Source organism: Silene latifolia, chromosome Y (genome assembly GCF_048544455.1).
Source record: "Silene latifolia isolate original U9 population chromosome Y, ASM4854445v1, whole genome shotgun sequence".
In the NCBI taxonomy this organism is placed as follows: Eukaryota; Viridiplantae; Streptophyta; class Magnoliopsida; order Caryophyllales; family Caryophyllaceae; genus Silene; species Silene latifolia.
The window spans coordinates 263,036,708-263,045,654 of NC_133538.1; the positions used below are offsets into that span (position 1 = coordinate 263,036,708).

The 8,947-nt window shown below is 41.3% G+C and overlaps 1 non-coding gene across 1 annotated transcript; it reads right to left on the reverse strand.

Moving 5' to 3' along the window:
* Positions 1 to 8,270: 8,270 nt before the first annotated feature.
* Positions 8,271 to 8,377, reverse strand: LOC141636941 (small nucleolar RNA R71). The gene has a single exon (XR_012541506.1). It is a non-coding gene; the product is annotated as a small nucleolar RNA R71 (small nucleolar RNA).
* Between the last annotated feature and the right edge of the window lie 570 nt (positions 8,378 to 8,947).

The window sequence follows — 8,947 nt, forward strand, 5'->3', positions numbered from 1 at the left end:
AGCGGATCGTTGTGGGACTAGCAAAGACGATCCGCCCATGTTCCTCGGGAGTTGCATTTCCTCAAGTTTTCTTAGGGTCTTAATAGTCATTTAAGCTCTTAATAACCCTAATCCTTGTACTTAACTTTAGTATAAATAACCCTTTGTACTACCTAGATTATCATCAAGTTATAATCAACTCTTAATAGTAGCATAATCAATTATTAATCCTCTCTTAAATTAGTCTTAATTAAGTTGTAATACATTTCTCAACATTAATCACATCTTAATCTTTCATTAATCTCTCAATCGTTCTTCCTTTTATTTGGGTAATTAGAAGATTATTTGGGTTTATTTGGAGGATTGACAACCTTCCATCAATCATTAAGTACTTCTATTATTCTTTGCTTTATTATTCGGATCATCTCCATAGGTATAATTCCTTTTTACCCTTGTTTAATTATTGTTAATCACTGTGGACATCGGCCCACATGCAAGCCCGGTCGATCTGCGGACGTGCAGTGGTCTTTTGAAAGCCACGCTCGGTGGCGTAAAAATGCTTTCGACCGGATCGTTTTAGATCGGTCGGTTTCCTCTCGGTAAGAGTCTCGAAACGATTATAGATGTTCGGAGTCGCCACCAAGCATTTGTGGGATGCTTGGAACTCGTTCGAATCCACTTTATACCTCGGTCAAACGAAGCACAAAGCAGGGTTTGACATAGGTACTAAAGATAAGTAATCGTCCCTCTTTAGCATCCTATCTCTAGAATGACTCTCGTACGCCCTGGAAAAGGTCGTCCACTATTCAAAGTTTCTGAGTAAGAGGTGAAGGTACGTATTGGGACGCCCTTTAATCAGACACCCAATCCCGCCTGCGGTAGCGGCCTCTACTGATCGATCTTGGTTGGTTGAATGTAAAAGTTGATAAAACGGTTTAAATGCATGAATGCGCATCCAATAATTTAAACCTAACATGTTAGATCTTTCTAAGTCGGTTGATTTAATCCAAGTATCAAGTATTAAGATGTCGAGTTGGATTTATGGTTGATTTGCATGCAAGACGGAAATTAAACATCCATTTACCGTATTAGGTTTATGGTGCATAACGCGATCCATTTGTCTTAGTAAGGCATTTTGCAAATGTGATTTCTGGATGAGCAAATAGTCATCTGATCCGTCCTATATCCGGGTTGGCCGGAGTCGGGATCGTCCTAGACTAGTAATGGAAAGGGAACAGGCCCTGCAGCAGGCGGCCACATGAGGTGCGAGCCTGTTAGCGGTGCAAGGGGGTCTCCCCTGGTTTTGAAAATAAGAAAGAAAAGACATGTTTAGGCGTGGGTCAGTCAATGGTTATATGCCGTGCTCTGACCATTTGAAAAATGTTTATAAAACGTGTTGAAAAGTGGGTATTTAAACCTGTTTTGGTTTGAAAGGGTCGTTTAGACCGTATTTGTTGATTTGAGGAACGAGACTCCAATAATCATCATTATTTTGATTATATTCGGTGTCGAGTTCGAATTGACATGGATAGTTTTTGAGAATGATCATGAACTAATTAGTCGATACTCATCATCGTACCCGGGTTAAAATCCGGCATGGTATATGGAACCAAGGATGACTTTGTGTTGGTGACTAATATGTTTATTTAGGAAATGTAAAATGATGAAAGGCTTTAAAATACCTCTCAAAATGTAAAGAAATGAAATAAATAGAAGGGTTTGAAAACATTCGAAATGGTAAAAACCGATTACAAATATAAAAATAGATTAATGAGGAAGGACGAGAACAAACACGGTTGAGTTCTGACCTGGGCACCCCATTGAGGCGCGGGCCTGTGTGCAGAAGAAGGGGCTTATGCCTCAGGCCAAAACTCAGTTTTAGCTCGTCTATCCTATGTTTTGGATCGTGTTATGCATGTTTTAGCATGTTATCATCATAAAACAAACAAAGACATGATAAAAGAAGGATTTTTACACCCTCATACTTACATGTTCGGTTATGGCGAGAAACGGACGTAAGTGTAACAACTCGTTTGGTCGGAAAAGACACGGTTTAAAACCGTTTTGGTAAGTAAAAAGAGTGTTTTATTAAGATTAGTGACGATGTAGTGGTCGAAATGGTCGGTCAAGTGATTTAATGCATGATGACGGTACCAAACAATGTGTAAGGCTTGCATTTACGATCGGTAGGTCGTAAATACACGTCGGGTTATGACTTAAGAAGTCGAGTCGAGAATTTTAAGGGAGAAAAGAGGGGGCGGACTCTCACGTGAGAATTGTGGTGTGTGAAGGTTGGTATTTATAGAGAAATGTGGGGTGGTAGGTCGGTTGAGTTTGCTTAGAGGCTAGGCAGACACCCCAAAGAGGCGCGAGCCACCTAGTGATTGAAAGGGGTGTACTGTCCCTTTCAATTTGGACGTGGCCTTTACTCTATCTATTATTTGGTTGGTTTGATTTGTGGTAATCAAATAGGATGTCGTGCATTAAACACTCCAGGTACTTTTGAAAAGTTTTGAAATGTTTTATTTTCGAAATCATTTTAAGTTTTCCGACGTAAAGTTGTACACAAACTGTCGATCAAACGCCACGATTCCAAAACATGTTGTAGTCCGATAATCATCGGGTTTTTGTTGGAGTCTCAGCAGATACTGGGTATTTACAGATCCCCCACTTTGACTGAGGCTTGGACAGGGCGAAATTCAAAGTAGAGCCCCCAGGTTAATCGAAGATTACAACCTGGAGACCCAAACGACGTCGAAGCGGTTCGAAAGGATTTGGGCCAAGGACCTGCCACCGGGAAGGGCGACTCGAGGGTACGAGCCTAGGACCTGTCTTCGGCAACGGTTTAGAGTCTGTTGACTATCCGTGCTGGTCGTTTATAGTCCGTTAGACTACGTACAAATGCTCGCCAGCCATAAGGAGTCATACCTGAGGCATCTTCGGATACGTCCTTGCGTGTTTGCGGACAAAGGCTCGCCAGCTGTGGTGCGTACATGAGGAGGGCTCGCAAGATGGGATGCATAGTAAGGCTAGCCAGCCATGGTGCGTATATGAGGAGGGCTCGCCAGCCGCGATGCGTAGTAAGGCTCGCCAGCCATGGTGCGTATATGAGAAGGGCTCGCCAGCCGTGATGCGTAGTAAGGCTCGCCAGCCATGGGGTGTATATGAGGAGGGCTCGCCAGCCTTGACCTGTTATAAGGTTTGCCAGCCATGGTGCGTATATGAGGAGGGCTCGCCAGCCGCGGTGCATTGTAAGGCTCGCCAGCCATGGTGCGTATATGAGGAGGGCTCGCAAACCGCGGTGCGTTGTAAGGCTCGCCAGCCATGTTGCGTATATGAAGAGGGCTCGCCAGCCGCGATGCATTGTAAGGCTCGCCAGCCATGGTGCGTATATGAGGAGGGCTTGCCAGCCGCGATGCGTAGTAAGGCTCGCCAGCCATGGTGCGTATATGAAGAGGGCTCGCCAGCCGCGATGCGTAGTAAGCCTCGCAAACCATGGGGCGTATATGAGGAGGGCTCGCCAGCCGCGATGCGTAGTAAGGCTCGCCAGCCATGGTGCAGTCGGTTGATCAACCGTGAGAATAGCCGCGTCGGATGGCTTGTTTTTTTAAGTAGCGGACTCATGATGCCACCGTGGAAATGGTGAATTTTTAATTTCACTATCAATGTTGTTGAAAATGAGCGGGTCCCGCGAGGAAGCCTCCCTGTTGACATTTTGAAGTAATAGTGAATTTTGAATCTTCACTACTCGTTTTTTTAATTTGAAGTGGCGGTTGTAATCGCCATTTCTTTCAATTTTTTGAAGGAAATAGCGAATTTTAATTTTCGCTATTACGTCTGAAGAGATGGTTTATGTGCCGCCGTTGACATGTGAAGGAAATAGTGAATTTGGAATCTTCACTATTACGTTTGAAGTGACGGTTTATGTGCCACCGTTGACATGTGTGGTGAAAATAGTGGAATTTAGTTTCCAACTATTATTTTGAAAATGACGGTTTTAATTGCCGTCGTTTGAAATTTGACGAAATAGTGAATTTGAATTTTCACTATTATTTTGAAAATTGACTATTTTAATTGCCGTCGTTAAGATTTGAAGGAAAATAGTGAATTTGAATTTTCACTATTATTTTGAAAATTGACGATTTTAATTGCCGTCGTTGAAATTTGACGAAATAGTTAATTTGAATTTTCACTATTATTTTGAAAATCGACGGTTTTAATTGCCGTTGTTGAAATTTGAAGGAAAATAGTGAATTTGAATTTTCACTATTATTTTGAAAATTGACGGTTTTAATTGTCGTCGTTGAAATTTGACGAAGTAGTGAATTTGAATTTTCACCATTATTTTGAAAATTGATGGTTTTAATTGCTGTCGTTCAAATTTGACGAAATAGTGAATTTGAATTTTCACTATTATTTTTAAAATTGACGGTTTTAATTGCCGTCGTTGAAATTTGAAGGAAAATAGTGAATTTTGATTTCACTATTTGTTGTTGTATTTGAAAAATGACGGTCCTTAATGTCGTCATTGAAAATTTGAAGCCAAGGCCCAAAATTTCGCTGAAAGAGCAGGGAGTACCTCATTGAGGCGCGAGCAACCTGGCGAGTTAAGGGAGCTTCCCTATTTTTATGTAAAAGACGTGAGGATGGTCCGCATATCATCCTCATTTCATCTTCAAACTTCGACACAAACAAACCAAAAAACCGCCATTGTTGGTCTTTAGCTTGCTTCCATTCGTGCCATTATCAACAATGTCATCTCAAGGTATGTATTTCCTCTTGAATTCATTTAAATTTGTTGGTCATTTAGCTGAATTGAATTAGGGCGAGAATTTTTCCCTAGAAAATCGATTTGGGCGTTTTTGATTGAACCCATTTTTAGTGAAATTGATGATTGTATTAGGTTAGATACCTGTTTAGGAGTATATGGGTGCTTTTAGTTTGCATTTTGGTCCCCGTTCCCGCTCCCTATGCTCGAACAACGTGAGTGAGGTGGAGAAACCGTCTCATCTCACAATGCCAAGTTTATTTGCTCGGGTAGTGGGTCCCATTAGGTTGCATTGTAGTCGGGAAAAACCGTATTTGCCATTGTGGACCTTTGGTGGGTATTGCGCGCAAAATTGGAATTTTTGCCTTTTGTGACGGTCTTATGTCTGACGGAATAAGCGCCTGTTTGAGCTTGAATTGAGTCAGTTTGCCTTGAAATGGACCTTATTGGTAGTTTAGGTCACTTTGAGGCGTGATAAAATCACGTTGTCTCGTCGTGGTCGTATTTTGAATTTTTGACCGGTTTGCGCTCAAATTAGCGTAGAATTTGCCTTTTTGAGCCTGTAGAAAAATACCCCATTGTATCGGGAATGTATTTTGATTTGTTGGCGGACCTTGTATGAGTCTTGGGGTGCCGTTTTTTTGTTGTGGTTGTTTTGACTCGTCTTTTGCTTGAAAAGAAGGGTGAGTCGTTTTTTTTTTTGCGTTTTTTTTGTAAATTGTTTTTATTTGGCCGGGCATGGGCGGGATTGCCCTTGTTTTGCTTTGCAGGTTTTTTTTTTTATTTGTCCATTTTACGCCGTCGTAATGCAGAAATTTCAGCTGACGTTCTTTGTTTGCAGGAAAGTGCTCGAGAGAGGCTGGGTCCCGTGCTGCGACCTTTGAGGAGCGGTTTGGGATGGGGTCGATTAGAACTCCGGTTATTGCACCCGCCGCGGTGGTGGAGGACACTTCCGAGGATGAAGGGCCCCCTTAGGAGACTATTGGAGCTGAGAGGGCCGTTGAGGAGCGTGAGGAGCCCGTTGTTGGGGCTACTGGTGTTGAGAGAGCTCAGACTGGGTGATGTGACCATAACTGGCGCATATTTAGCCCTCGAATTAGCCTTGTTCCCATGCTTTTTAGTGCCTATTTGGGTCATTTCTTATCTTTAGTTCTTTGTTTTGCATATTCTTTGAGATTTTGATCCCTTGGTAGGAAAGGAGTAAGAATCTTGCATTTTCATGGCAAAACGAGACTAAATTGATCGAATTCAATGACCAAGCATCAAGGAGAGACAAGATTAGAAGGCCTTTGTACATATTATAGTAGAAGAGCAAAGTTGAGAAAGGATCCTTGAGTCCCCAAGGAAATCCCCAAGGAATTTATGTAGAAAAGGGAAGAAAAGAAGAAGATTTATTGCTGACTGACAATCCGAGCGGATTGTCACCAATTCGTCCGTCCCGCAGCATCACAATCCGAGCGGCTTTGCCTTAATCCGCTCGGATTTACCCTCCACAATCCGTCCGGATTCCCTTGAATCCGCTCGGATTCCAACGCCAGAATCCGCCCGTCCCGACCCTATTCCGCCCGGATTCCAGCACAGCACGGATTGTCTTCTCCAAGCTACGAAGAAAGAAGCCCTTCTCTCGGAAAATACCGGCTCCTCCTTGCTCAATCTAAAAAGTGTAATTACTAGTTTAGCCCTTAGTTAACCCTAATGCATCCTCCCTAATTTCCACTATAAATACCACATTAGTCTAATTAGAGGAGCATGTTCTTCTTATCAATAATTAGTGTAGTTAATATCAATCAACTCTCTCTTTAATATTGTAATCAAGTATTAATCAAGTTTTAATCCAAGTTTTAGTTCTTTAATCTCTCTTTTGTTCATCCTTTATTTTGGGTAATTGAAGATTATTTGGGTTATTGTTGGGAGATTGACAACCTCTCAATCAAGCATTCAAGTACTTCTTTTATCTTTGCTTTATTATTGGAATCATTAGTAGGTATAATCTCTTAATCCCTTTTTAATTATTGTCAATTACTTTCATTTATTCATCATGTTTCATATTGTTGGTATGATTGACAACCTTGCTAGCATGATCAACATGATAATGAGTGAGTAGTCTCTTAGCTAGGATTAATGGGTGATTAGGGGAAACCAACATGGGGAATGATTCATGTTTAAATTAATATGCTTTCATGTTTTATTTGCTTGCTTGTTTTGATCTCAACTCATGCACATGTTATATTTGATGAAATGCTAAGCCTATGAATCCTTGCATTTACTATCATCTCCTATCTTTTCAATGAGACTTGTAAGACATAACCCAACTCGAGTCTCATTAGACCATGCATGTTGTTGAGTAGGGAAGATTAAGTCGACTTGTAGGTGTTGTACAATCTAATCGATTGACTCCGGACCCAAACTTTCCTAGGATTGTAAGATATAACACAACTCAATCCATCACAACAATAATTGCTTGCTTATAATTTGAGAACATGTTTGTATGATCATATCCCATGATTCCCCTATGATCCCATGACACCCTAGTGCCTTTAATCAATTGTTTACACCCCTTTAATTCATCTTGCTTGTTTATTTTCATTGCTATTTTAGTTTAGTGACCTTCTACATCAACCCAATTTGTGACACCCCTTAGACACCACTAGTTGCAATAGAAATCTCATTTCAATACCCGTCCCTTGGGATCCGACCTTTACTTGCCTCTTTACTAATTGTAGAGTTGTTTGTGAAGCTATAAATTCTGTTTTGATTCGACCGTGACCCAACGACCACATCTTAATTTGTGAACACTTAGCGGGATCGCATAAAAAATGGCGCCGTTGCCGGGGACGGTGTTTGTTTGATTTAGATTTCTTTTTATTGTTATTAGTTGTGTCTTTCTTCGCCTTGAGGAAGTAAAACTCCTCAAGGTTTGTTCTGATTGTTTTCGAGTTGTTTGATATTTTGCATGTCTAGAAGGTTACAAGGTGATTTGTTACCTTTTGACCGTGAAATCGAAAGAACCTTGACGAACAATAGGAGACTTGTTAGGAGGAATTTAAGAGGTATTAGTGAAGTTGTTCAACCCACTAGTGAGTTTGTCAATCCTTTCGCAATAGAAGGAGAAGAAAACCCATTACACAATACCCCACAAAATCCACCTACAATGCCTAAATTCTCGTCACACTCCGTACCCACCGAGGAGAATCTACCAAATGGTACTCCTACACCGCAACATCTATTCGGAAATTTTATTGTCAAGTCCGCCTTCATCCAATTAGTTGAGAGGAGCCAATTCGGGGGGATGCCTAGTGAGGGCCCTCATTCTCATATGGAAACCTTTTGCGACTATTGTGATGCTATCTCTCAAACGGGCGTGACTCAAGACCAAATTAGATGGGTCTTATTTCCTTTTTCCTTAATCGGCACCGCGAAGCAATGGTTGAAGGGCCTTGATAAGGCCACCCTTGGAATAGATTCTTGGAAGAAGTTGGCTCTAGCTTTCTACAAAAAATTCTACCCACCGGAAAAGACTAACATGCTAAGAGCTCAAATTACGGGTTTTAAGCAAAGGGATGAAGAGTCTTTGTATGAAGCTTGGGAGCGGTTCAAGGGAATTTTTCGCTCATGTCCTCACCATGGACTTAGCGAATGGTTTTTGGTACAACAATTTTGGAATGGTTTATATGAAGATTCTAGGAACATTCTCAATATGGGATCAAATGGAATGTTCACCGAAGTTGATGACAATCAAACATGGAACAAGATTGAGGAAATGGCGGTCCATAACTCACAATATAGTAGACCTCGCAAGGCTACTAGAGGAGGAAAGCATGAAGTGGACTCCGTTACTCAATTGGGTGCTCAACTTAGTGTTCACATTGACACAATCAACTTGAAGTTTGAACAAGCTATGGCTAGACTTGAGGAAAACTCAAAATCATCAAAGCATCATGTTAATGCCATGACGACATCCTCATCAATCCCTAGTGGGATATGTGAGAATTGTGGAACTTTGGGACATGACCAAGGTGAATGTAGGGGAACAAATGAACAAGTGAATGCTTTCCAAGCATACAAGAGTGGTACCCCTTATTCCAACTTTTACAATGAAAACACCAAATTCCATCCAAATATCTCATACAAAAGCCAAAATGTTCAAAACCCTCAAACAACATACACTCCACCACCCATGAGAAACCAAAATAAAAGACC